Source organism: Phocoena sinus, chromosome 10 (assembly GCF_008692025.1).
Source record: "Phocoena sinus isolate mPhoSin1 chromosome 10, mPhoSin1.pri, whole genome shotgun sequence".
Lineage (NCBI taxonomy): Eukaryota > Metazoa > Chordata > Mammalia > Artiodactyla > Phocoenidae > Phocoena > Phocoena sinus.
Genome location: NC_045772.1, coordinates 95,985,751 through 96,010,716, shown reverse-complemented (window position 1 = coordinate 96,010,716; position 24,966 = coordinate 95,985,751). Strand labels below are relative to the sequence as shown.

General features: G+C 42.3%; 1 long non-coding RNA gene and 1 pseudogene across 2 annotated transcripts in view; one reads left to right on the top strand and one right to left on the bottom strand.

The window, feature by feature from the left end:
- The window catches only part of LOC116760180, a 33,700-nt gene extending 17,420 nt beyond the window's left edge, over positions 1 to 16,280 (bottom strand). For both annotated transcript variants that reach the window (XR_004351674.1, XR_004351673.1), the window contains exon 1: positions 16,123 to 16,280. This is a non-coding gene — a long non-coding RNA (uncharacterized LOC116760180). The remainder of the gene's footprint in view (positions 1 to 16,122) is intronic.
- A 402-nt stretch (positions 16,281 to 16,682) lies between these two features.
- LOC116760177 lies at positions 16,683 to 17,406 on the top strand (annotated as a pseudogene).
- Positions 17,407 to 24,966: the final 7,560 nt, after the last annotated feature.

Here is a 24,966-nt window from a genome sequence, read left to right as displayed (position 1 = left end):
GGGCTTCTCATTGTGGTGGCTTCTCTTGTTGCAGAGCACGGGCTCTAGGCACGCGGGCTTCAGTAGCTGTGGCAATGTGGGCTCAGTAGTTGTGGCTCGCAGGCTTAGTTGCTCTGCGGAATGTGGGATTTTCCTGGACCAAGGCTCAAGCCCATGTGTCCACTGCATCGGCAGGCGGATTCTTAACCACTGTGCCACCGGGGGAGTCCCTGCAGTTCCTCTTTTGACTGTCTGAAGTCTCATCTATGTCTGTGCCTTTTCCTTTTGCCTTAGTCTTTTATTTTTCTCTCTGTACTCTCCCACTCTGCTTCTGTCACTGCTTTTCTTTACCAGTTGGCTTGCTGTGGTCCCATCCCCATAGCAACCCCTCTCTGGGGAGGAATGAGGGGAAAGGGAAGGAAGAGAGAGCCTAGAATTAGATGGACAGGGAGAAGCTGGATTGGAGTTGGAGGGTGACCTTTTGGATTGAGTCCTGAAACAGAGTACAGACAAACTATGTAGGTGGATGTCAGCCAAATTACACAAAATCCTACCGGAACATATACTGGGTACCCAAATCCAGCCCCAGCTAGTAACTTCGTTCTGTTTTTCATTCTGCCAGTCTTGTCATTTTTATTCCCTCTCCTGTGATCCAGATTAACTCTTTCCTTCTGTTTATAAGCTTTATGATTTTTATACCTGTGTGGTTTGGGGTGTATTTTACTTTGAAAAGTGATTTTCTTAAAGATTCATGAATATTCACATTGGAACCACGAGGTCTTTCTTTAGATGTGCTAGGGTTTTTCACTAGGATTCCTTTTGGACACCTTAATTTTTTTTTTTTTTTTTTGTGGGCCATGCTGGGAGGCTTGCAGGATCTTACTTCCCCAACCAGGGAGGGAAACCAGGCCCTCAGCAGTGAAAACGTGGAGTCCTAACCACTGGACTGCCGGGGAATGCCCTGGACACTATAATTTAAGTGATAGTGGAGAACAATTGGAATGGCCTTAGAAAAGGACAACAAAAAGTCAACTGTAAAATGATATTGTACATTCTCATTAGGACCAGAATGGTAGATAAGAGATTTAATAAGCAAGAAAGAACATTTTACCAACAATGGGATTTGTTTTACATAAGGAAAGTTTACTCAGTGAGATAATGGAATTATTCTGCCCAGAGATACCTTTAAAACCAGATAGGATCCATGTCTCTGTAAAGGAAATGGGCTAGATAAGTACTTCTCAAACCTGAGCTCCCTTTCCCATTGCTTCCCTTGACCCCCACTGGAGAGCTTGTTAAACACAAATTCCTGAACTCCACCCCTTAGAAATTCGGATTCTTAGGTCAGGAGAGAGGGGAGTGTAAGAGGAGGGGGTAGAGGGTTTTTATTTGCATTTCTAACGGACTTCCTGGAGATGCTGATGCTGCTGGCCCAAGGACCACAACTTGAGTAACACGAGTCTGGATGATTTCGAGAGTCAGGGAACACAACTGACATACATGGTACATAAACGTGTGGATATTGCATAGCTCTGTGATTAAAAGTATCCTTTTCTTTGGGGATGGAGGAGTGTGAACGAGCTAAATCAGATAGGTTTTGTTTTTTTGTGCCCAGCTGCAAGCTGTGATACCCATTTGACTCCTTTCTTTGTTCTGTAGAGTGACCAACCATCCCAGTTTGCCCAGGGCCTTTCTGTGCTAAACTGGGACAGTTCAGGGAACCTGGACATTTGGGTGACCTCTCCATTCACATGAGGCTGGATAACATCTAATAAAAACAATAAGAAACAGCAGTTTTCTATATCTGAGAAAAGGAAAAATGAATTTGAGTCATAAATTAGGACTAGAAATGTGGTTTTCAGTCCTAGTTCATAACTTATTAATTTTATGACTTTAAATTGGGCATTTAAATCTCCCTGTTTCAGTTTCTACCTGTAAAATGGAGATAGCATTACCTACCCTTCTTACTTCACAAAAAATTTTTTGAAGATCAATTAAAACAATGTATATAAAAGATTTTTATGAAACTACCATACATATATTAAGACAGAGATGTCGCTCACTTGTTTTTATTTAGCATTTGTTATTTATTGCCAAAAAAACAGCAACACAGCAATCCAATTCCTAAGTATACACCCAAGAGAAAAGAATTCATATGTATGGCAAATGACAGGGATGATTTATAATAGCTCAAAACTAAAAACAATAATGGAGTAGTGTGAATGTGTACATCAAAAGGAGACTGGATACATAAATTTTGGCATGTCCATAAATGAGATACTACTCAGCAGTAACAAGGAATGAATTGCTGATTCACACCACATAATACTCATAGACACTATGTTAAGTGAAAAAGAAAAAAATCCTAGCACAGAAGAGTGCATACTATATGATTCCATTTACATGGAGATCAAGAACAACAAAATTAATGATGATAAAAGTCAGTATAGTGGGTTCCTCTGGGGAGGGAGGCTATAGACAGGCACAAGGAAACCTTCTAGGGAGCTAGAAGTGTTTTAGAATTTGGATCTTAATCTGGGTGGTGGTTGTACTGTACAGGTGAACATGAATGTAAATATTCACCCAGCTGTATACTTAACATTAACCCATTTTTACCTGCCCACCCAGCTGTATACTTAACGCATTTTTACCTGCTTTCCTGTTTGTGTTTTATACTTAAGTAAAGCAGAAAAAAGAAAGAAAAAGACATAAAAGGAAGAAAGAACTCACCCTCACTTCTAACACCACTAGAGGGCAAATTCTTTTTTTTTTTTAAATGTTTCAACTCCAACAGCTCAGCACTGTTAAGAGGCTCGGTTTTGTAATTTGAACATCTACTATGTGAATCTACAGGTTATCCCCTCGCTTGAAGTTGGTGGTCAGACATCTCCGTTTCTAGACTTGAGCAACATGTGACAGTAAAGGGAAGTGGAAGCCCTGTGTCACTGGTTCAGGAAGAGGGCTGTGTTTACATCAACATTGCAACCAATCTTTTTGTTGTTTTTCCTTCCTTCTTAGTTTTCACCTTTGTGTCCTTATGCCTGCTTTTCTTTCTTAACGTATTTTTTTTTTCATTCTCTCTTTATTTCTGTGGCTGTGCATCTTATGGGATCTTAGTTCCCCGACCAGGGATTGAACCTGGGCCCTCCGCAGTGGGAGCGTGGAGTCCTAACCACTGGACCACCAAGGAATTCCCATGCCTACTTTTCTTAGATTGATTTTTCACCCTCCCCGCCAAATAGCATACCCTTTAGGGACGGGGGCGGTCTTCAAATTTTCTTCATCTCTGGTCAGTAGCCTACTTTCCCATCTGTTCTAAATGTGTCTGATTAAACTCAATGGTATATGCTGACATTTTCTTTTATGAGTCTATCCCAGGGACTTACATCCTGTCCCCCTGCCCAAAGAGCCTTCCAGTAGGCTTTACAGCTGCATTCTCAGACTTTATTGGTTTGGGAACAGTGCCTGTGACAATTCCCACTCTAATTAAGCCTCCCATCCACACCTCCAGGGCATTCTCCCCATTTTAGTGCTTTCCCACCCTGCTTTCTCCTCAGCAGCTGTTCTGGGTCTCCTGTGCTTCCTTCACCTTCAGCCTTCCTCAGGAAAAAAGAAAACTTAGGAAGAAAGAAGACATTTATTTCTCAGGAAGGATTAGTCAGCTGACCAAGTTGTCTGAGGGTCTAAAAAGGGGGTGGGGGGATGATCAGAAATACATAAGTGGAAGTAGAGCAGAAAGCATGAGTCGCATTATATTGCCTTCCCTTTTAAATTGAGTAGTTGTAGTTTTTAATCTCTGTAACATCGGTGTTTGTTTCATAGAAGGCACTTAATAAATATTTGCCGATATATGAAAAAGGTGAATGCATGAGACTAAAATTATACAGTATGATTAAAAAATGACAGGAAGTGCAGCAGGAATCAGGGTGCTGGGGACACTTTGTAAGATGCAAATCTGTCGGGCGGTGAGTGCATGGGTGCGTATACCTGTCAAAAGTCGCCGCCCTGGACACCCAGCATGTAAATGAAATTGACTTCAAAAAAAGTCAATTCAGGGCGCTGCAGGTACGTAAAGAACTGGACGCTTTTGTAAAGATCCGAGGCCGTGTGGTAATGTGAAATGTGCAATATACACAGAAAAGAGAAGAGGGGAGAAGGGAGGCAGAAGGGGAGAGAAAAGAACAGAAAACAAGACCAGACCAGACCCGAGGCTAAACAGTCGGGGTAAGGTCGAGGAACAGGGGGGATGCAGACGGACACTGCCGAGTGGCGCTGAAAGGGCGGTTTGGGATTAGCTGCCTAGAACAAAAACCCGCCCTAGAGGCAGAACCCTTGTGGAACATTTTGCATCTCCCTAGAGATGCTTCAGATTCAGGAAATTACAGCTTTCTCCGAAGACCGGGGCGGGCGCGCCTGCCGGGCCTCCTCAGCATCTGGCCGGGGGCGGGGCGCAGGCGCGGACGTGCGGGAAGGCACAGCGCCCCCGGCGCAGCATCCTGCCCAGCCCCCGGCCGTGCGTCCCCGCCCCAGACGGTCACTGCACGCACGTGTGTTTTCCGTGTGTGTCAGCTCTTGATCTCTTCATCGGGCCAATTTTGGCCAAGGAGGGAGAGATACCAGTTGGCAGGGGCGAGGCCGGCGGGGGCGGAGTGGTGGGCTTAGAAGAAGGAGAGTAGAGAGCAAGTGAGGGGAAAGGGGGATTGGAAACTGGATGGGGGGATGTGAGTGCAGGAGAGGGAGAGAGCTGGTACCGAGAGAAGAGGTGATTTAGAACGAATAAGTCGCTGAGAAAGACGCTTCAAGATTGGGAGGGGAAGAGCAGTTACGAATTAACGCAGGGGGCTTCCCTGGTGGCGCAGTGGTTGAGAGTCCGCCTGCCGATGCAGGGAACACGGGTTCGTGCCCCGGTCCGCGAGGATCCCACATGCCGCGGAGTGGCTGGGCCCGTGAGCCATGGCCGCTGGGCCTGCGCATCCGGAGCCACGGGAGAGGCCACGGCAGTGAGAGGCCCGCGTACCGCAAAAAAAAAAAAGAAAAAAGCAGGTTGCGGGCAAACAGGGAGTTGTTTGGCGCGCTGCCATGGCTGAAGAAGTGCTTGAGAGGAGAAACCAGGAAAGTGGAAAAAACTCTAATTCTGGGACTCTTCTTTTCCTGCCTCATTCATTTTCCCTTCAGTTGAGATGTAAATACATTCTTCTATTGGTGTTTATCTTTCTCTTTTTGTACCGTGGAGAAAAATAAGCCAGCGCCCCGTTTTAAAAAACGAGGCGATTTATGTATCATGACATTCTGTTTGTGCATTATATTTTAGTTATGAACTTGGTAGTGCCCCTTCATGTAAACTTTTTAGGACTTTGGGTAAACATAATCAGCAAATAATATGTGTCTTCAAAACAGCATCCGACATATTGTAGAAAGTTAATCATTAGGAAATTCAACGTGTTCAACTTTAAACACACCTATTGTGCCACATTAAAATCTTGAATTTGCAAAGAAATTAATTAGAACAATCATTTATATTGATATTATAGAATTATGCAGGATTTTAAAAAATTATGTAGAGATTGACTTTATTTTTTAAAACAGGCTCCCATAGTGTGTTTTAAAATACGACTCAGCAGCAAGCAGTGGTAGAAATCAGTAAGTGTAGAATAAGCAAATTAATGATCTAGGTTTAATAATGTGTTCTATTTATAATGATTTATCGAGGGACCTGATTCCACTAAGGTCCTTGTTCTCTACTAGTCTCCGCATCCCATTTCTTCACACATGATTTCATTAGGTAAATGGGTGATGGGGGTGGTAACATTTTGGCTCCAGTTTCCAACTTTTGTGACTTCCACTTACCAACTGTAGAAAGGAATATTAGAAGACACAGAAATCCCTGGCAACAGTCTCGCAGTGCATCACTGCACACTTCAGCCGTCCTTACAGCCCTCTTCCCTATACCATCTTCAGCACTGATATAAAATGCAGTGTGACTGCCACCTTTTTGGGGGTCACAGAAAATGACATGTAGCTAAGGAAGATAGGAAGACTGCATCTGGAGATCATCCATCAGTCCACCAAGTTAGCCACTCGATTAGCCACTTCTTTAATCCAGTCCTGAGTTTTCCCCTCCTTAAAAGAGGGCAGTCTAGGTCAATTATATTTCAAACACAAACAAATTATAGAAAGAGAGATTTGTGGTTACCAGAGGCAGGGAGTGAAGGGAGGAGGACCTGGATGAAGGTGGTCAAAAGGTACAAACTCCCAGTTATAAGATAAGTAAGTACCAGGACGTAATGTACAACATGATAAATATAATTAACACTACTGTATGTTATATATGAAAGTTGGTACAAGACTAAATCCTAAGCATTCTCATCACAAAAATTTTTTTTTTCTATTTAAAAATTTTTTTGTCTATTTGAGATGATCGGTGTTCACAAAACTTACTGTGATAATCATTTCATGATGTACACAAGTCAAATCATTATGGCGTACACCTTAAACTTATACAGGGCAGTATGTCACTTATATCTCGATAAAATGGAAAAAATATTTGGAGGGAAGTGCTATGTTCAAAGTAGCTGCTTAGGGATTTAGGTGTGATACTGCGTTGGCCAAAAAGTTTGTTCCGGTTTTTCCATAAGCTCTTATGAGAAATCCCGAGCAAAGTTTTTTGCCAGCCCAATAATATCTATACTGTGTTTCTATATAGATAAGTAAAAAGAACAGGTGAACCTATCGGCCCTGGGTGAACCTAGGGAACCAGTTTGGGAGGTCACACTCAACCTTGGTAAGTGTTTTTCTCAGTCCCTATTACGTGGTGTGAGAGAAATTTGGAGAATTTCCTATTGCTTAGTCTCCGGCCTTTTGCATCTCCATCTTGGTGGGCCCACTTTGTTGCATTCTCTAACAGGAAGTCCTCAGAGGTTTTTTACTTCTCGGGATGTCTGTATCCCACCCAGATGTATTCCATTCTCTCTCTCTTCACCCTCTCCTCCTGCTGCACTGCCCCATCCCATTCTTTCCCCTGACTTGGGCCTAGTATAACCCTATACTATGGGTTTTTACAACTTTATGGCCCTATTCCACTTGATTCATCAACTGCCTAACTCGGAAGTTGGCAAACTTCACTGTAAAGCATGGGATACTAAATATCTTAGGCTTTGCAGGCCATAGGGTCTCTGTCATAACTACTCAGCTCTGCCCTTGTATAAATGAGTGAGCATGGCTGTGTACAGTAAAACTTTACCTATGGACACTGAAATTTGAATTTTATATAGTTTTTACAAGTCAACGAAATATAGTTCTTATTTTTATTTTTTTCCAAAAATGTAAAAATGTTCTTAGTTTATGGGTGGTACAAAAGCAGGCACTGGGCTCCCCAAATCCATTATTCCTGAAGGATACCCTTCTTTTTTTTTTTTTCCTTTTGGTGTTTCTTGTTGACAAAGACAACCCTGATAAGTAGCAGGAGTGCTTCTTCCCTCAGGTAGGCTCCACCTAGGAGGATGTCTGTCTACAGCCACTTATCCTCAGCCCCAGACTTACTGCACCCAGCTATGCTTCCTGTTTATGATCAGCTGTTTAATAAGGGAGGAAGAATAGGCCCCATTTCTAGGAGGAAAAGGGTAGGGAGTGAGAACAGGAAAACACTGGCTATCCTAGATAGTTTTTTCTGAACCTACATTGGCTGTATCTGTCTCTTAATCTACAGGAATATACTATAGTACAGTCAGACAGCTAGTTCTGCCCCAAATCGTGGGTCCTTGAGCAAATTACTTATAGATTTCTCATGGCAAATGAGGATGATAATAATAAATTTAAACTATTGTTGTGAATTGTAAATGATGTAACCTGATAAGAACCAGGCATGTAATAAAAACGCCTTCAGTTTATCAAGAACCTCTTACTACTACTATAGAGGAGAATAGTTCTGTGATGATTTGTTTGAACTTCTCCCATGTAACTGGAGAATCTTTGGAAAGTCTTTAGGTTCTTGGAAAAAATGGGGATCTAGGCTTTAATTCATGACCTGCAGTAGCTTCTATAGCTCTGAGCATATGTATTCTGCTATGAAATTAAATAGATACATTTGTTTCTTTTTTTTTTTTTTTTTAATTTGGCAAACACTTAGGTGACACTTAATATATACTGGCACTATTCTAAGTACTTTACTCATATTAAATGATTTCATTCTCACAATGAATCTTATGAAGTAGACTCTATTATGACCTTCATTTTACGGGTGAGGAAATAGAAGCACAGTGAGGCTGAATGACCTTCCCCAAATCACACAATGCAAGTGTCAGAGCTAGGATTGAAACCCAGGATGCCTGGCTCCGGAATCCATGCTCTTAGCTACACTTGCTTTAAAGGAATTTTGGTCTTTTTGTTTTTTGTTTTTTTTTGGCTGCACTGAGCAGCTTGTGAGATTTCAGTTTTCTGACCAGGGATTGAACCTGGGTCACAGCAGTGAAAGCGCTGAATCCTAACCACTAGGTGGCCAGGGAACCCTCCCCCCCAAAAAAATTTTTTAATAGAAATAAAAAGTTAAAACGGGGCTTCCCTGGTGGCTCTGTGGTTAAGAATCCACCTGCCAATGAAGGGGACACAGGTTGGAGCCCTGGTCCAGGAAGATCCCACATGCCACAGAGCAACTAAGCCCGTGCACCACAACTACTGAGCCTGCGCTCTAGAGCCCGCGAGCCACAACTACTGAAGCCCGCGCACCTAGAGCCCGTGTACCACAACAAGAGAAGCCACTGCAATGAGAAGCCCGCGCACAACGAAGAGTAGCCCCCGCTCGCCACAACTAGAGAAAGCTCACATGCAGCAACGAAGACCCAACACAGCCAAAAATAAATTTTTTAAAGAAAGTAAAAACGTGTACATAACCCCAATCCACTTGAATTTAAGCTCCACGAGAGCAGGGACTGGCATTCTCTTACCACCACAATATCCCCAGTATCTAAAACTGGGCCTGGCAACATAGCAGAGGTAAACAAATGCGTAAATGAATTAACCCAGATCTATATCCCATTGTGGGCTTTTCAGGCCATTTATCTTTCTTCCTCCTTCTCACTATCAGTATGTTGATCTGTTTCTGCTTATTAACAGTATCCAGAGGAAGCTGGCCTGAGAATATCAAGCTAAGACTCAAAGCTCTTAAAGGGCCACTTGTCAAGAGTATGAAATTTAATGGATTATCTTGCTCCTCTTAATTTTGTAAAAGCATGTATAAACTTGTTTATTTACAAGTAGCTTAAAACAGCCATTTATGTGTAATTGGAATTAAGTTGGATTAAAAAGTCCACCTGGAACTTAATATTTAAAGAATTTAGACTGTGATTGTAATCAAAGTAACTTCCCCCCGATGTGAACACTTAAACAGTTATAGGATTATAGGGTCACACCATCAAAGTAAACACTCGTTCGTTGCACACATTTTTGAAATAAGTACACATTCATTCAATAAATCTGCATCCCACCACGGAAGAAGTACTCAGGGCTTTACACCATGGGACTGTGCAGATTCATGTCCAATGGAGAAGGAGAGGCAAAGAGGATGAGGGAAAACAGCACAACAGGGGAGGTAAAGATACTGCCTGCATCCCTGGGTAGCATTAGCACGAAATAAATGCCGTTGGAGGAGAGGAGAAGCAGAAGTATAAAGGGTGGGGAGACTTTGGTCAGCTTTGAGTGATGGAACTGGTCGCCACGGAGATTTGCCTGATGGTCTACGGTCTAGGAAGCACGTCTGCACCCTCTTACGTAGCAGCCTCCTAAAAAAAAACGCGGGCAGGCGGGGCTAACCTACTGGGTAGACACAGACCAGAAGAGATTCTTGGGTTTCTGGGCCCGCCTCATCCAAATATTTCTGTGACTGCCTGATTCAATTTGAGGCTGAAAACAAGAAGTCCGAATGGCCTCAATGATTGGTAAGAAAGCTGTGTAAATTAGGGAAGCCGATTTTTCACTACACAGAAAGACCACATGGCGCTTGTAAAGGAAGCATATGTGGGAGACATAGAATGATTACAAGTACAGTGGCCAGAGCCCTGTGTGGCACCTGCTTGGCACTGGGCAAAATCTGTCGTCTGCATATGGTGTGGACAGTTTTAATGAGGAGATCTCACGATTCAAAGTTTAGCTCGAGAGACCTTTGCCTTTACTGTTTCACAGCTCTTCCTCTTTGAGTTGCTAAAGGCAATGCTAAAATATTACCATGACCGAGTGTATGCGTAAAGGTGAAGATTTTTAGCCAGTTCAGACTACGCCGTGTTCTGAGGATTGGTTTTACTTCTTGCTCCAGTACCTTAGTAATAGGGAGAGCTAGTCCTACACTCCAGGAGGGCATTGGACTCTTGCCCTCCCCCCGCTAGGAGGGAATTAGAGCCCAGGCCTTCTCTAAGAGTGGGCGGTGAACCACTGGGAAAGCAGACAATGCCGGAGGTCTCCACACTATAGTTCCTCTGATGACCCAGGGGAGGTCAGATTCTTCTCCTCCCCCTCGTACACACCCAAGGTTTGGCAGCTGCTTTGGCTGTTTTCTGATCTTGCACTGTTTCGGGGACTGTGATAAGAGCTTATCATGGTCCCCCACCTCTCAGAAAAGTACACTGAAATACAATCTTTGCATTTACTTTTAGGGGCTTTGTATACCTGCCTGGTCCATCTTAGAACCCCATATGAATAAACACCACCCTAGAGCTTCAGTAGCTTTTTTCTTCGCATAGAACTTGATGGATTTTTTCGGCGGAGTTGGGCTCACCAAAGTTAGGGAAGACCACTGCTTAAAGAACATAGACATTTAATTACGAAACGTACTGAAAAGTAGCTTTGCTTCCTCCGTCATCAATAGATTGGCACTTGCTTACGGTTTTTTGAAAAGGTGGATGTGAGTCAGCAGGAGCACTTGAGTTATCGCTATTCAGTGGCTGCCTTCCTGTAAATGAGCCGGGCAGGGGTATCCTGGCGATAGTGTCAGACTAATAGTAATACAGAGAAGGAAGGGCATTTATAGTTTTAGAGCATTGCTAGAGTAAACTTAAGGACCTCAAAGAGAGCTCTTTGCTTCCTGCAAGCAATAGTCTGTGTTCCCTGTTGGCCCTTGTATAGAAATTGACACTGAAAATACTTGCTTACAATCCAGCAATCACATTCCTTGGTATTTATCCAAATGAGTTGAAAAGCTGCGTCTACACAAAAACCTGCACTTGAGTATTTGTAACAGCTTTATTCATAGCTGCCAAAACTTGGAAGCAACCGAGATGTCCTTCAGTGGGTGAAGAGATAAAATATGGTATACCCGGACAATGGAATATTATTCAGCGCTAAAAAGAAATGAGCTATCAAGCCATGAAGAGGCATAGAGGACCCTAAAACGCACATTAGTAAGTGAAAGTAGCCAGTCTGAAAAGGCAACATACTGTATGATTCCAACTATATGACGTTCTGCAAAAGGCGAAACTGTGTAGAGAGTAAAATGATCGCTAGTTGCCGGGGATTGGAGGTGGGGGATGGGTGGGGGGGAGGGATGAACAGCTGGAGGTTTTTCAGGGCAGTGGAACTATTCCATATGATACTGTAATGATGGGTGACTGGTCCAAATTTGTAAAATGTTCAAGACCAAGAGTGAACCCTAATGTAAACTATGGACTTCGGGTGACTAAGCTATGTCAATTCATGTTCATCAGTTGTAACAAATGTACGTACTAATGCAAGATGTTAATAATACGGTAGGTGAGGAAGTATATGGGTACTTTCTAAGCAATTTTTCTGTAAACATGAAACTGCTCCCCCCAAATAAAACCTATTAATTAAAAAAATTGGTTTATATGTCACTCTCCACCCCCTTCCATGAGACCGTAAAGGCAAGAACCATATCTTTTGTACCTGTATATTGCCAGAATCCGGGGAAAACAAGGAGAGTGTTCTATTATTAGTGCACTATTATTAGTGAGTATCCTAACAATATCTCAAACTTCACATGTCTAAAACAAAACTCTTGATTTGACCCCTCCTCTCTCTGTTTTCCTGACTGAAGTAAATGGCAACTCTGGTTACCCAGGCCAAAACCCTTAGGATCATTCTTGACTCTTTTTTTTCCTCACGCCCCACATCCAGTTAGTTACTCCTGTTGGTTGTATCTCAAAGATATATTTCAAATACAACGACTCACTACTGCCACTACTACCACCGTCGTCCAAGCCCTCATCATTTCTCACCTGGACCAGTGGCCTCCTAGTTGGTCTCTGTTTGCACTCTTGCTGTCCTCTCTCATCTTCTCCATTCAACAGCAAATACCTTTTTAAAAACATAAGTCGACTAAGGTTACTCCTTCACCCCCAAACCTAAAATGGCTTTGCAGCTTCCTGGCTTCCTGTCGCATTTAAAGTACAATCCAGGATCCAAGCCATCACTTACCATGCCCCTGCGTGATCAGACTCCTACTTCTCTCTCCAACAGTTTTTCCATCCTCTCTGCCCCTGGTTCACCGCACTCCTGCACCTCAGTCTTTTGGCACCAGGCCAAGAGCACATCCTTCGCTTGGCGTCTTTGTGTTTGGAATGCCTTCCGTTTGGAACAGTCTTCTCACAAACGCTCCCAAGAATTGCTCCCTCACGTCATTCAGGTTTCTGTTCAAACGTCATCTCTGCTGAGATCTACCCTCAGCACCCTGCCTTAAATAACCCTCCTCCCCAGCTCTTTATTACCATACCTTGCTCATATATTCTTCCAAGTGCTCCCTTATCATTACTTGACATTATGTATTTGTTTGTTTGTTTGTTGTCTGTTGTAGTAGTCTGCTAGGGCTACCATAACAAAATACCACAGACTGGGTGGCTTTTTTTTTTTTTTTTTTTTTGGCCACTCCGCACGGCAGCATGCGGGAATCTTGGTTCCCCGATCAGGGATTGAACCTGTGCCCCCTGCTTTGGGAGTGTGGAGTCTTAACCACTTGACCTCCAGGAAGTCCCCGGGTGGCTTAAATAGCAGAGATTTATGTTCTCATAGGTCTGGAGGCTGGAAGACCAAGATCAGGGCTGGTTTCTCCTGAGACCTGTCTCCATGCAGGTGGCTGCCTCCTTGCTGTGTCCTTAAAAGGCCTGTCCTCTGCGTGCACACCCCTGGTGTCTCTTTCTCTTCTTATAAGAACACTAGTCACGTTGGATTACATCACATTCTTATGACTTTGCTTAAACTTAATCACTTCCTCAAAGGCCCTGTCTCCAAAGACAGTCACATTCTAAGGTACTGGAGGTTAGGGGTTCAATATGTGAATTTTAGGAGGACACAGTTCAGTCTGTAACACCCCACCCTCTGGCCCCCCCAAATTCATGTCCTTCTCACATGTAAAGTACAATTACCTTCCCCCTAACAGCCCCCAAAGGCTTAACCCATTCCAGTATCCATTCCAACTACAAAGTCTCACCTGAATGTCATCCAAATCAGGTGTGAGTGAGACTCGAGGTATGATTCAACCTGAGGCAAAATCCCTCTCCAGCTGTGAACCTCTGAAAGCAGACACGTTATGTGCTTCCAAAATGCGGTGGTAGGACAGACGTAGGATAGACCGTCCCTTTCCAAAATGGGAGAAATCGGAAAGAAGGAAGGGGTGAAGAGGCCCAAATAAGTCCAAAACTTGGCAAGGTAAATTCCATTAGATTTTTTTCCCTTTTGTTTCTTATTGTGGTAACAAACACATAACATAAATTTCACCATCCTAACCACTTTTAATTGGACAGTTCAGTAATGTTAAGTATATTCATATTGTTGTGAAACAGATCTCCAGAACTTTTTCATCTTGCAAAACTGAAACTCTGCACCTGAAACTAACACACCGTTGTTAGTCAACTATACTTCAACAAAATTAAACAAAAACAAAAACAAAAACCTGAAACTCTGTACCCATTAAACCACAGGTCCCCTTTTCTTCCTGTCACCAGCTAGAGGCAACCACCACTCAACTTTCTATGAGTTTGATGACTTTAGACACCTCATTTAAGTGGAATCATACAGTGTGTTTTTTGACTAATTTAGTTCAGTTAGCATAATACCCTCAAGGTTCATCCTGTTGTAGGATGTGACAAGATTTCCTTCTTTTTTAAGACTGAATACTATCCCGTTGTGTGTATACACCACAGTTCATTTATCCATGCATCCACTGATGGACACTTGGGTTGCTTCACCTTTGGCTATTGTAAATAGTGCTGCTGTGAACATGGGTGTGCAGACAGCTCTTTGAGCCCTTGCTTTCAATACTTTCAGTACCTAGAAGTTTTTAATTTTTTGAGGAACCGACATACTGTTTTCCATAGCAGTTGCATTATTTTATAATTCCACCAATGGTGCACAATAGTTCCAATTTCTCCACATCCTCACCAACACTTGTTATTTACTGGTTTTCTTTCTTTCTTTCTTTCTTTCTTTTTTTTTTGTGGTACGCGAGCCTCTCACTGTTGTGGCCTCTTCCGTTGCGGAGTACAGGCTCTGGACGCGCAGGCCCAGCGGCCATGGCTCATGGGCCCAGCCACTCCGTGGCATGTGGGATCCTCCCGGACCAGGGCACGAACCCGTGTCCCCTGCATCAGCAGGCGGACTCTCAACCACTGCGCCACCAGGGAAGCCCCTTCTTTCTTTTTCTTGATGGTAGCTTTCCTTTTCTTTTTTTTTGATGGTAGCTTATCTTTTTTTTTTTTCATCTTAATGAGTGTGAAGAGAGATATCTCATTGTGGTTTTAATTTGCATTCCTCTGATGATTAATGATGTTTAGCATCTTTTCATATGCTTATTGGCCATTTTTATATCATCTTTGAAGAAACATCTGTTCGTGTCCTTGGCCCATTTTCTAATCAGTTTATTTGATTATTTTGTTGATGAGTTCTTTATATAATCTGGATATTAACCCCTTATCAGATATATGATTTGCAAATATTTTCTCCCATTCCATATGTTGCCTTTTCACTCTGTTATTGTGTCCTTTGATGAGCAAAAGTTTTAAGTTTGATGTAGTCCCATTTGTTTATTTTTGGTTTTGTTGCCTGTGCTTTTGTTGTCATATCCATGAAATCAATACTCCATTAAATTTTAAGTCTCAAAAATAATTCTTATTGGCTCAGTGCTCTGACCTCCAGGCCCACTGAGGTGGCCCTGTTGCTCCCTCAGCCCTGGCCACTGGCCTGAACCCACTGAAACTGAGGAAGAGAGAGCCTTGCCCTAATGGCCTGTGTGCTCTGGGTCTGTGGTGGGAGTGGCAGCTCTCTGATATCATTCCCATGATACCATCATGAATCAGGGTCATTCTTCCCTTAAAGGATAACACATGTTGATAGATCGATTGCCCTATCCTGTGGAATCTCAGAAGTCTGATAGCCTTCCTTCAATTTGTCTTATCTCTCCACCTTTTAGTCTAGTCTGGCAGTGTTTCTGCTGGTGTAACACCAACTCTATTGCTAGACTCCGCTGAGATGGCTGATTAAACCCAGGAATTTCACTCCTAATCCCTTTATCAAATGATTTTCCAGCTATACCCACGGTGTCCTCTCCAGAGAAATCTTTCTTGTTTTTTGCCATATGGATAGGCTGAGGATTTTCCAAATCCTCAATTTCTGGTTCCTTTTTGCCTAACAATTCCACCTTCAATTTGTTTCTCTCCTCTCACATTACTATAAGCAGCAAGGGGAAATCATACCTTTAACAGTTTGCTTAGAAATCTCCTCAGCTAAATATCCTATTTTATCACAAAGTTTACTTTCCACAAAACACTAAAACACAATTCCACCAAGTTCTTTGGTACTTGATAACAAGGATCAATTTTCCCCAAATTTTCAATAACATGCTCCTCATTTCCATCTGAGACTTCACCAGAATCACCTTTATCATTCATATTCCTACCAACAATTTCATCCTGGTGATCTAGGCTTTTTCTAGCGTGTGTCTCAAAACTCCTCCAGCCTCTACCCACATTTTTAGGTATTTGTTATAGCAGCACCCCACTTCTTGGTACCAAAATCTGTATTAGTCAGGGTTCTGCAAAGAAACAGAACCAATAGAATGTGTAAATACAGGTTTTCCCAGTTATCCGGAAGTACGGCCACCCTATGAAACCTTTCTTAAGCTGAAATGGCATAAAACAAAGAGGCAATTACCTTAGGACACATCTTGCTAACGGGTGCACAAAATAAATCAAGACAAAGCAGAGATGCTCAGAATCGTAGTTCAAAGCTATGGCAGCTTGACGCTGAAATGCTGAGTGTAAATCCTGGGGAAGGAACTTGCAGTGCCACTCTCAAAGCTGGGGCTGGCTGCTGTCTCTATAAAGGCTCTTGCAAAACAAATGCTTACTTAATGCTGTTTTCACTTTTCACCTTTTTCCCTAAAAGTGCAAATCCTCTTCCGATTTCTTTTGGTTACTGAAAACAGGTACTAATGTTTGTATATCTTTCATGAAAGTGAAGTGGCATAAAGTGTACTTTCGAAAAGCAGGGGACACTTGTATGTAGAAAAAGATTTTTTCTGAGGGATTTTTCATGTGATTATAGAAGTTGGCAAGTCCAAAATCTGCAGGGTGGGCTGGCAGGCTGGAGACCGAGGAAGAGCCATTGCTGCAGTTCAAGTACAAGGGCCATCAAGCTAGAGCCTCAGAAAAGCTGGCGTTGCAGCTGAAGTCCGAAACAGTCTGCTGGTAGAATTCTTCTTGCGGGGGACCGGGTTGGGGTGGGGAGGAAGGTGTCCCTCCTTTGTTCTTTTTAGGTCTTCAACTGATTAGACAAGGCCTACCCACATTATGGAAGACAACCAGCTGTACTCGAAATCCATCACTTAAATGTAAATCTCATCCCCAAACACCCCCCTCTTTCCATCTCCGGCCGTCGCAACGAGAGGAGGTGCCACCATGTCCGCGCATCTGCAATGGATGGTCGTGCAGAACTGCTCCAGCTTCTTGATCAAGAGGAAGAGGCAGATGTACGGCACCGAGCCCAATAACCTGAAGGCCCGCAACTTCTTCCCCTACAATGAGCTCATTCACCGCAAGACTGTGGGCGTGGAGCCGGCGGCGGCCGGCAAAGGGGTCGTGGCGGTCACGAAGCAGAGATCCAGCCCGCGAAAGCTGGCCACCTCCTACGTGCGGACCAGCATCAACAAGAACGCCCGGGCCACCCTCACCAGCATCTGGCACATAATCCGAAACAACAAGTAGCGCCCGGATTTGCGCACGGCCGCCCTCTGCAGAGCCAGCAACGTCCTGCGCAGCCAGAAGCCTGTGGTGGTGCCGAGGAAGCGGACCCATCCCACCAAGAGCTCCTGAGCCATCTGTCCCCGTCCCCACAGCAATAAAGCTGTCAGCCGGGGGAAAAACAAAACAAAACAACAACAGCAAAACACCCTCACAGAAACATCCAGAGTAATGCTTGACCAAATATCTAGGTATGATGGCCCAGCCAGGTGGCTCATAAAATTAACCTCTCACAGGCCTTCTACACTAAATTTTAAGCCCTATGAGGAGAGGGACATTGTCTTAGCGACGTTCATATAGCTTGTGCCTAGAACTGTAGCTAGCATGCAGTAGGTATGCAATAAACAGTTGATGAAAAATGCATAAATGACTGAATAAATGACTGTTTGCTAGGGCTTTACAGTTTATCAGGTTTCTTTCCACTTGCATTATCTGATTTCTTTATCCCCAAAATTCTTTGAGCTGGGTATTATGACCTCCAGTTAAATACTGAAATTGAGATATAGAGAAGTTAAATGACCAGTTCAAACGTCTAAACAACTCTTCATGTTCCAGAGGTGGGACTCAGATTTCACTCTTTTGACTTCTAATCCTCTGCCCAGTCAACTACACTACATTGCAATTGTTCTCTCACTTTACCTGTTCGTCCTAGTGTTGATAATAAGAGGAAATAGGTAGCTTAATAGTGCCAAGTCTCTGCTGGGTGTTAAAAAAGGGTAAACAGGGCTTCCCTGGTGGCGCAGTGGTTGAGGGTCCACCTGCCGATGCAGGGGACACGGGTTCGTGCCCCGGTCCGGGAAGATCCCACATGCCGCGGGATGAGCCATGGCCGCTGAGCCTGCGCGTCCGGAGCCTGTGCTCCGCAACGGGAGAGGCCACAGCGGGGAGAGGCCCGCGTGCCGCAAAAAAAAAAAAAAAAAAAAAGGTAAACAGTGAGTGAGGAGGATATTTGTGTTCCTGCCCAAGGCAGCGCAGTAAGGGGAGGTGTCAGAGAGGAGCTTCTGCTTCAGTGGTGGGTGATCATTTCAGGGGAGCGCTCAGGTGCTCAGCAAGGAGAGAGAGTCTCTTTTGGCTCTAATCCTGGAAGAAGCCCAGTTATGAAAACACTGGAGAGGGTCTCTCTGTATAAACCCAGAGGTTTTTCTCTGTGCTGCTTACTTTCAGAATTAGTCTAGCATGTCACTCCCCAGGTGGGACGGAGAGGGATGACACAAGATTTCATCATGCTACTCAAAGCAGCATGCAGTTTTAAACTTATGAATTATTCCTGGAACTTTCCATTTAATATCTTTGGTGGGGTGTCTGTTGGCACTGGGGAGAGTTTGGGGCTGAACTGTGGGCAGTTGTATAAGGTAGTGGGTTTTGTTTTTTTTTTTTCCTTGGTTTGAATTGTGACATAGACACTCACTTCCCCCTCTTAGTAACCTGGTTCCTCCTTTTTCTTCAGCTCTGCCTTTGTCAACTATAATGACCTATTTATCTTCCTCACTATTGTTTAGAGCATATTCTGACTTATTATTGATTATTAGCAATAAGTATAATAAACATGATGCTATGGTATGGTAGAATCAATTTAATTTCTGCAAGTATTCAAGAGTACTTGATCCAAGGAGTTTCCTGGTGGTTCAGTGGTTAGGACTCCTCGCTTTCACTGCTGTGGGCCCAGGTTAAATCTCTGGTTGGGAAACTAGGATCCCGCAAGCCATGGGGTGTGGCCAAAAGAAAAAAAAAACAGTACTTGATCCAAAAAAAATTACTTCGCATTGACGACAGACTTAAAAGCATGAAATGAAGTTTCTGAAGAGACAGTACTCAATAAGGGCATATGTTCAAAGAACTTTGGGGTATGGTATTAAAGAGCAAAGTTCATTGTTGTTTTCATAAGACATTCTTATGAATTAATTGTTCAATAGAAATTAATAATTGAATTTCATTTAAAAATTGACAAGGAGCAAGCCTAGTTAACTGATTAGGTAGGGCTTAAGAGGTGAGTTGTGTTGGTGAAATTGACGAGAGACAGATTATAAACTTCTAGTTGGCATTGTGGTTTACCAATAAGAGTTTATGTCCAATCAGGACATTCTCTTCCATACAGAACTGTCTTCCTCCAAAGTGAAATTATTTAATTCCTCCAAAATACTCTAAATAATGAACTGTGCCAAGTATTGACAGGGTGATGGAAATGGTGTTGGAGGAAGAGATATGAAATGAAATGAGCACAGCTTCTGCTTTCAAGATTGGATAAAATTGCTTGTATAGGGAATTGGTAATTTTTTTTTAAGATTTTTTTTTTTTTTAGAGCAGTTTGAGGTTCAAAGCAAAATTAAAAGTAAGGTACAGAGATTTTTTTTCCATACACCCTCTTCCCCCACAAATGCATAGCCTCCCCCATTAAAAACATCTCCCGGCAGAGTGGTACACTTGTTACAATTGATGAGTGTACATGGCCACATCACAATCACCCAAGATCCAGACTTCCCATTACGGTTCATTCTTGGTCTTGTACATTCTATGGATTGGGGCAAATGGTAATGACATGTATCCATCATTACAGTATCATATAGAATATTTCCACTGCCCTTAAAAACCTCTGTGCTGCAACTATTCATCCCTCCTCTCATCACCCATTCTCAACCACCAGCAACCAGTGATCTTTTTACTGTCTCCATGGTTTTGCATTTTGCAGAAAGTCATAGGGTTGGAATTATACAGTACGTAGCCTTTTCAGATTGGCGTCTTTAGTTTATTAACATGCATTAGGGATGCATTAGGGAAGGATCCTTAGATCCTTCATGTCTTTTCCTGGTTTGATAGCTCATTTCCTTCTAGTGCTGAATAACATTCCATTGTCTGGATGTACCACAGTTTGTTTATACATTCACCTATTGGAGGATACCTTGGTTGCCTCCAAGTTTTGGCAATTATGAGTAAAGCTGCTATAAACATCTGTGTGCAAGTTTTTGTGTGGACATAAGTTTCAACTTCTTTGGATACATACCAAGGAGTGAGATTGCTGGATTATATGGTAAGAGTATGTTTAGTTTTGTAAGAAACTACCAAACTGTCTTCCAAAGTTGCCGTACCATTTTGCATTCCCACCAGCAATGAATGAGAGTTCCTATTGCACCGCATCCTTGCCAGCAATTGGTATTGTCAGTGTTTCAATGACCATTCTAATCGGTGTGTAGTGGTATCTCATCATTGTTTTAATTTGCATTTCCCTTATGACATATGAGTGGAGCATCTTTTCAAATGCTTATTTGCCATCAACATATCTTCTTTGGTGGGGTGTCTGTTAAGGTCTTCGGCCTATTTTTTTTAATTAATTAATTTATTTTTGGTTGCGTTGGGTCTTCGTTGCTGTGTGCGGGCTTTGTCTAGTTGCGGCGAGCGGGGTCTACTCTTTGTTGCGGTGTGCGGGCTTCTCATTGTGGTGGCTTCTCTTGTTGCACAGCATGGGCTCTAGGCACGCAGGCTTCAGTAGTTTTGGTGCGTGGACTCAGTAGTTGTGGCACTCGGGTTCTAGATCGCAGGCTTAGTAGTTGTGGCGCACGGGCTTAGTTGCTCCACGGCATGTGGGATCTTCCTGGACCAGGGCTCGAACCCATGTCCCTTGCATTGGCAAGTGGATTCTTAACCACTGCGCCACCGGGGAAGCCCTGGCATAGTTTTTTTTTTTTTTTTTTTTGCGGTACGCAGGCCTCTCACCGTTGTGGCCTCTCCCGTTGCAGAGCAACGCAGGCTCCGGACGCGCAGGCTCAGCGGCCATGGCTCACGGGCCCAGCCACTCCGCGGCATATGGCATCTTCCTGGACCGGGGCACGAACCCGTGTCCCCTGCATCGACAGGCGGACTCTCAACCACTGCGCCACCAGGGAAGCCCCCTGGCATAGTTTTTAATCAGGTTGTTTGTTTTATTATTGTTGAGGGTTTTTTTATGATTAAAGAACATTTAGTTGTGTTCTTGTTGAGTTTTAAGAGTTCTTTGTATATTTTGGACAATGGTCCTTTATCAGATGTGTCTTTTGCAAATATTTTCTCTCAATCTGTGGCTTATCTTCTCATTCTCTTGACAGTGTTTTTGGAAAGCAAAAATTTTTAATTTAATAAAGCCCAACTTATCAATTATTGCTTTCATGGATTGTGCCTTTGGTTCTGTACCTAAAAAGGTATCTCTATATCCAAGGTCATCTGGGTTTTCTTCTCTGTTATCTTCTAAGAGTTTTATAGTTTTCCGTTTTATATTTAGACCTATGATCCATTTTGAGTTAATTTTTTTTTGTGAAAGGTGTAAGGTCTGTGTCTAGATTAATTTGTGTGTGTGTGTATGTCCTGCTGTTCTAGCACCATTTGTTGAGGAGACTGTCTCTGCTCCATTTTGTTGCCTTTGTTTCTTTGTCAAAAATCATTTGACTATATATATTCATGTGGTTCTATTTCTGGGCTCTCTGTTCTGTTCCATTGATCTATTTGTCTATTCCTTCACCAGTACCACAATGTCTTGATTATTGAAGCTTTACAGTAAGTCTTGAATTTGGGTAGGTAGTGTCAGTCCTCCAACTTTTTTCTTCTTTTTCAGTATTGTGTTGTCTATTCTGGGTCTTTTGCCTCTTCATATAAACTTTAGGATTTTTTTCTTTTAATTTATTTTTGGCTGCATTGGGTCTTTTTTGCTGCACACGGGCTTTCTCTAGTTGCGAGTGGGGGCTACTCTCTGCTGCAGTGTGTGGGCTTCACATTGCAGTGGCTTCTCGTTGTGGAGCATGGGCTCTAGGTGCGCAGGCTTCAGTAGGTGTGGCATGCAGGCTCAGTAGTTGTGGTGCACGGGCTTAGTTGCTCCATGGCACGTGGAATCTTCCCAGACCAGGGCTCAAACCCGTGTCGCCTGTGCGTTTGGCAGGCGGATTCTTAACCACTGCACCACCAGGGAAGCCCCATATAAACTTTAGAATCACTTTTTCAATATCCAAAAATTAACTTGCTGGGATATTGATTGGGATTGCACTGAATCTACAGACCAAGTTGATAAGAACAGACATCTTGGTAATATTGATTCGTCCTATCCATGAACGTATACTACCTCTCCATTTATTTAGTTCTATGATTTCATTCATCAGAGTTTTGTAGTTTTCCTCATATAGGTCTGGTACATATTTTGTTAGATTTTTATCTAGTTATTTACTTTTTTGGATGCTAATATAAATGGTATTGCTTTTTAAATTTCAAATTCCACTTTTTTATTTCTCGTATATAAGAATGTGATTGGCTTTTGTATATTAACCTTGTATCTTGCAACCTTGCAATAATTGTCTATTAGTTATAGAAATTTTTTTGTGAATTCTTTTGGATTTTCTGCATGGACGATCATGTCACGTTCAAGCAAAGGCAGTTTTATTTCATCCTTCTCAATCTATATACCTTCTATTTCCTTTTCTTGCCTTGTTACATTAGCTAGTACTTCTAGAACAATGTTGAATAGTAGTTGTGAGAGGAGACAACCTTACCTTGTTCCTGATCTTAGTGGGAAAGCTTTGAGTTTCTCAACCATTTAAGTATGTTGTTAGCTACATGGTTTTTTTGTTTTGATTTGTTTTTTTGTAGATGTTCTTTATCAAGTTAAGAAAGTTCTCCTCTGTTCCTACTTCACTTAGAGTTTTTATCATGATAGGCTTTGGATTTTGTCAAGTACTTTTCCTGTATCTATTGATCTGATCATGTGATTTTTCTTTTTTAGCCTGTTCATGTGATGGAGTACATTGATTTTCAAATACTGAGCAGCTTTGCATACCTGGGATAAATCCCAGGTGGTCATGATGTATGATTATTTCTATTCATTGTTTTATGAAATTTTGGTAATATTTTTTTAAGGATTTTAGTATCTATGTTCATGAGAAATATTGGTTTGTAGCTGTCTTTTCTTGTAATGTCCTGGTCTAGTTTTGGTATTAGGGTAATGCTGGACTTATAGAATGAGTCTGGAGGGAATTAATCGTCTTAGTGGTGAGTAATATCAAACTTTAACCACCTGTTTCCATCATCAAATGAGTATTTTTGTTTAAGAAATACAGGACCGGGCTTCCCTGGTGGCGCAGTGGTTGAGAGTCCACCTGCCGATGCAGGGGACACGGGTTCGTGCCCCGGTCCGGGAAGATCCCGCATGCCGCGGAGCGGCTGGGCCCGTGAGCCATGGCCGCTGAGCCTGCGCGTCCGGAGCCTGTGCTCCGCAACGGGAGAGGCCACAGGAGTGAGAGGCCCGCGTACCGCAAAAAAAAAAAAAAAAGAAATACAGGACCACTCTTCTTTTTTTTATTAATTTTTATTGGAGTGTAGTTGCTTTATAATGTGTCTGTTTCTGCTGTACAGCAAAGTGAATCAGCTATACAGGCCACTCTTCTTTTGTTTGTTAACATATCCCTTTTAGAGACAGTCAGGCTATAAATACAATTAAAACTATGCTCAGTCCTAGTCAAATCCTGAGAAATTACTCTCTAGAAATTACCATTTATTTATTCAACTCTCTCAAAAACATTTATTCATCACTTTTTGAGATATTCAGAATATATTAAGTAATACACACAATAATCTGGCATGGTATGGTAATAGACTTGTATATGCTAAATACACTTAGCTTTATTTGGTGTTTTTTGCTTTATTTGCTTTTTTGCTTTCTGAGGTTTCAGTTACCCATGGTCAACTGCAGCCTGAAGGTATTAAATAGAAAATTCCAAAAATAAACTGTTCGTAAGTTTAAAATTGTGTGCTGTTCTGAGTAGCATGATGAAATCTTGTGTTGTCCACCTCCGTCCCACCCAGGGAGTGAATCATGCCTTTGTCTATCGTACGCACACTGTATACACATATGTATGTATATGAAAGAGCACAGTATACAGAGGGATCGGTACTATTCACAGTTTTAAGCATTCACTAGATGTCTTGGAACATATCTCCCACAGATAAGGGGGATTACTATACCCAGTTTAAAATTAACAACAGACCTAAATATATAAAAACAGATGTTCTAAGACATAAAATATTGACCAAAAGCATACATTTCAAGACACCTATTTAGATTAGGAGTATAGGCTGTAACATTAATGAGTAAGGATAACAAATCCTCAACAGTATGTGCTTACCAATAAAGCAGACTAGCCTAGACTATTACTAGAGTTTTTATTTGTTTGTTTGTGTTTTAATGTCAAACAGAGAGAGCTGGTTGACTGATTAGACAGAGATTCAGAGATGAATGGTGCCACCTAAACAGACAAAAAACCGATTTTATATTTTTTATATTTGCTTTATGCTTTATCATTTAAAAAGCTTCAAGGATGCTAGTATATTTGTGATCTTTGAATATTTTAAGAACTGATTCTTGGGAAATAAAGGAACTTGGATCACCTAAAATCAATTTTATGAAGTCCCACCCACCTACATCCCTAAAATAATTTTCTTATCTAAGGGACCTTCTTTTGAGACTTCTATGAATCACTACCTTTATCTTTTCTATAATCATGTTATATAATTTGCTAATTAGGCTATAGCTTGTTTAGATATTCAGCAGTCCTAAGGATATACATAGGTATTTTTGAGATAGATTATGGCACAAAGGAAATTACATCTACTTAGATCTTGACCAGGAGTTAGCCAGTTGGCAAGGATATTCAAGATAGAAGAGGACAAAAGAATGAGTCTCCAACAGAAGCATGATATAATGAACTCGATTGTCTCTCCAAAGTTCATGTTGAAGTCTTAACTCCCA